Source organism: Argiope bruennichi, chromosome 1, assembly GCF_947563725.1.
Source record: "Argiope bruennichi chromosome 1, qqArgBrue1.1, whole genome shotgun sequence".
In the NCBI taxonomy this organism is placed as follows: domain Eukaryota; kingdom Metazoa; phylum Arthropoda; class Arachnida; order Araneae; family Araneidae; genus Argiope; species Argiope bruennichi.
Window position 1 is genome coordinate 151229084 of NC_079151.1, and position 5000 is coordinate 151234083.

Below are 5000 nucleotides of genomic sequence, written 5' to 3' on the forward strand. Positions count from 1 at the left end.
TCAGTCTAGGCTGTGTGTGCCGGACAGTTGGAGAATGGAGCCCTCGCGGACCAAACTCTGCTGTTTGTGCTTAACCGGTCTAAGCAGTCTTCTCTGTAGTGAGGAGCCTGGGAGGGGGTCTCTCTAGCTAAGTGACCATTCGGTCTCTCGTAACCCCTTGATTTAGGTTACCCCTTTAGTCCAGAACAACTTGACACTTGTTAGTTTACAGTAATAAATTTATTGAAGTTCCTTTAGACTTAACTTTGTTTTATCAGGCCTCTACAGGCATTAAATAAATAGTTGAATTTAATTCTTAAAATTGCAGGTTTCAAAAACGTTTTTCACACACAAACTCTTTCCAAATTCTAGTTATCTTGCTCGCGAGTTAGAACCTTTACGCAGCAAATATTTCTTTAACTTTTCTAAACAATGTAAATAATGTAAATAATGTAAATACCATTAGTTAGTAAGTTTTTCTTCTTCTTCTGTGCGTATTAGCACCTCTTGACTCCTGTTTCAGTTAAAGTGCCGCACTAAAATTTCAAAAACAGTACAAAATTAAAAACACAAAAATAAATTAAAATTCCGCACCACGGAAGCTATTATGCACGTTGTGTGGTGACTGGGCTAGTCGTAAAAACCGAGGAAGAGGAAATCTGTCTTACCTGCCCTTCAATGGCAACCATCTCACGCCACTGTTGGGAATCACTGGGGTGACCCAGGCCCTTCGGCAGAACGGGGATGGCGGCAAGACAGATGGAGACTTTCGGAGTGGCACCTCTAGCTCGGTACCTGTTGTGTTCCCTTGCTCTTAGAAGGGGAGACGGACGGCTCCACGTTCCTAACTTGCTTGATCTTTTCGAGAAATCCTCTGGGGGGAGTCCCTTGCTGCGCGTAAGTATGGTGAGGAGGTACCCTCAGATCGTGCTGGGACGGCACGTTGAGACTGGTTAGTTTTGGTAAGGGCCCTGTTAGTTTGCCTTCGTAGACTCCAGGGACTTTCTTGACGGATACTTTCTCCTGACTAGGAGTCCAGAGGAACGAGGCGGTTCTGGTTTCATCTACCGTAAAAAGAAGAACAAACCCTGTCCCAATTCTCAATTATGGCTACAAATTTAGATAATACGATTATGGCGAAAAGCGACTCCCGCTCAAGCTTGAACATACTTTCTGATGATAGTGACATTTTTGAAAACGCGAAAGAAGATGATATACTAGCGGCAGATTCTCCTCTGCGGAATCCTCCAACTACTGCGGTAGTTGCCGAGAAATTAAAAAACAATAATAAGAAACACTCTCTTAGTTCTAGGTTTCTTTTGGCTAAGGCCAACAAGTCTGCAAACACCGCAGAAACGACTAAACAGAAAAAGCGCAAAAAGCGCCTAGCTAAATCGTTGAAGAAAGCAAAACAAAAAATGACAGAAAAACATCTCAACCTCATTCCAGAGGGTGTTCCATTTAAACCCCTACCTAAGGTCAGCAACACTGACATAGACAATATGGAGAGTGAGGACCTCATCCCGGGTACTCCAGAGTCCCAACAGGGAATATTTAACAACTTTGAGAGGTCCCACTTCTCAGCGGTAAATGACCTGCAGACTTTCATTGCCAAACACAAGCTGAAAAGCAATGCTGCAGTTGAACTTATGGGGATTTTTACCCGTCTTGTGGAAAGCTTTGACATGGGAGCAATAAACAAGAGGATAGAAAATTTAGAACAAAAAGTGGGCATTCCCGCGTCACCTCCAGCCCAACCTATAACAAAAACGTATGCCTCAGTGGCACAGCAGTGGTCGCAGGGTCTCCTGCCCACGCCAAATTTGCCAATACAGAATAGGGAACAGAACCCTCCTATATCTAATATAGCTAAACCACCAAATAAACCAGTAGCTAAACAATCAGCTGTAACACCAGCTAAACCACTAGCTAAACAATCAGCTATTACACCAGCTAAACAAACAGTAAGACAACGGGCTCCTGAGCAAGCCAAAAGGCAGAAAACAACAGAGAAGGCAGAATTTGTGGCCTTGCCCACAATCATTGTTGCCCCTCTAAACTCAGACCCAATGGAGGAGGAAAACACCACTAACCTCAATTTAAAATCTCTCCTGGAGGCAAATATACGCCCCAAAGCTCTTGGGGTCAGAATTATTTCTTGTAGGGAGGCAAGATCGAAAAACATCCTGATCTCGGTCCCCACCCAGGAAATGGCCTCAAAACTCTTGGAGGCAATTAATGTACATGACTACCTCAAAACTATTTGTGAGGCACGCTTTCCACAAAAGCGTGACCCGCAAATTATAATATACGATGTTGACAACACCGATCAAAACAAAAATGATGAAGAAGAAAACTTCATAAATAGAATTAAGGAAGACAATAATCTACCGGATGGCAAAATTAGGGTGCTATTCAGAAAACCAGGCAGGGGCGCTAGGTCACACTGGGTTTTGTCTCTGTCACCAAACATCTTTAAGGTCATTCAAAATGACAAAAGGCTACATTACGGATTCGGATCCAAGAAATTTAAAGAACATCTTGAGCCGATCCGATGCCAAAATTGCCTCAGATTTGGCCATACCAAAAATACATGTACTGCACCAATAGCTTGCAGCAAATGTTGTGAAAACCATGCAACTAAAACTTGCAATAAAAATAACAAAACGTGTCGGTTCTGTCGCGAAAGCAACAGAAAGCAAAAAACTAATTTCAAGACAGACCACTCTGCCACCTCTCTAAGTTGTCCCTTCTTTAAGAAGAACATCGAAAAACTCAAAGCTCATACCAATTATGAATAGTACACCTTCCACTAACTTATTTTCTTGGACAATTTTTCAGGGTAATCTTGGTCGCTCGTTCAAAGCAACCAAGGAGTTACCAATGCTATTAAACAGTTATACACCAGACATCTATTGCGTCCAGGAACCATATCTGCATGCCGGTTCCTCTTTTTTCCCATCTAAATGGCGCACCATACACCATCCTGACGGTAGTGTCCTCATCTCCATCAGAAACCCTAACATTGCAGTGGTGACTAGACATATTGACAAACTTTTCGTCTGTGTTGATGTCTCCCAGGGTCCGGACACGTTTACCATAATTTCATTTTATTTTCCACCTTCCTCTAACAAAAACACCCTTTTCCATAAACTAAATGACATGTTAGAGGTTTTCAAACCAAAACAGTGGTTCCTTGTGGGGGATGGCAACATCCAATCAGAATTGTGGGGTCCTGATAGGGACGACATCAAACGTAAGAGAGACATTGGAGCTCCGATGATTGACTTCATCATTCATAGGAATCTCCTGGTTTGGAATGATTATACCGCAGGACCCACATTTGAGACAAAAAATGGTAAAAGTTGGATAGATGTCACGCTCTCTACGTCATCACTTTATGACCGCAAAGAGGCGTGGCAATTGGAACGTAGCACACTCAGTGACCATTCCTACATTCTCTTTTCCCTTGCTGGTAATAACCACTTGCCACCTACACGTTCCCGTTTCAGCAAGAGGAAACTGAAGCTTCTTGGAAAAACGCTCGAGAAGCACTTCAAATCGCATCTCGAGACGACTAAAAACATCAAAACATCTCTTGAAGTAAACAATTTTATAGCTTATATCACTGCACTCCTGCAAAAAACATGCTTCGTTTCTGCAAAGAACAGCCAGAAACACAATACAGTTCCCTGGTGGGATTCGGAACTGGAAACCCAGAGAAAACTAACTAGAGCACTACGTGCTCGCTTTCAGAGATGCCATAATCCAGACGAAAGATCCATTAGGAGACTTAAATATAAAAAAGAAGAGGCAAAGTACAAATGGATGATTGGCAGTAAGAGTCGGAAAGCATTAGAAGAACTTTGTGTTGAGGCCACTAAATACAATCCCTTTGACCTCCCATATAAAATTGCCAAAGGCAAATTAAAACAACAACTAATTATTCAAAATGTGACCGACCAATTCGGGTCCTTAACATCGTCACTTCAAAACTCAGTTCAGGCCATCATTGATGCCCTCTTTCCAAAAGATGACATTAATAAAGAAACTCTTACACAAGCAGCTATCAGGGCTAAAAATTTACTATACGTTTCTCCTTTCTCTGACCCTGACTTTACGCGCCAAGAGATTCGGCACGTTCTACATACCCTCAAACCAAAAAAGGCACCTGGTCTTGACCAACTTCCTTTAGATACAATAAAAATCCTGTTCAAACAAAATCCAGGTGTCATTGAACAGCTTTTTAACACCTGTCTAAAAATAGGGTATTTTCCCGATTCGTGGAAAACCGCTAGAGTCATATTAATTGCTAAACCGGACAAGAATCTCAGTCTGGCTAATTCATATAGGCCTATTTGTCTGCTTTCGATCTTTGGCAAAATTCTAGACAAACTCATCACACAAAGGATTACTTTCCTACTTCACCAGAAACAGCTCCTGCACCAAAACCAACATGGTTTCAGAGTGGGCCGCTCATGCGAAACCGCTCACTTCCAACTCTGGAGCAATATACAGCAGGCTCTTCAGCATAAAGGAAAGGCTTGCGTCCTTTCTGTTGACGTCAGCGGCGCTTTTGACAACGTCTGGCGCGAGAGCATCCTACATCAGCTGACCTTGGCAGGTTGCTCTCAAAACCTCTTTGCACTTGTCCAAGATTACTTCAAACAACGCAAAGGTTCCATAGAAATGCAAGGACAAAAATGGTCCTTCGAAATTGAGAGGGGAGTCCCACAGGGTTCCTGCAGCGGGCCAGTGTTCTGGAATATCATTGTGGACACAGCTTTAAATCTTCCGCTCCCACCTGGATGCTGCATACAAGCGTATGCCGATGACCTCGTGGTCGTCATAGGGGGCTCTTGCAAAGGAGACATTGAGACAAAAGGGGCTGCCATCCTGCACACCCTCACTAACTGGGGTAAAGAGCACAAGCTTGCTTTTGGACTAGACAAAATGGTGCTCATGCCAATCACATACGGCAACAGGTTAAATTTAGACGACCCTCCGGCTATATCCATCCA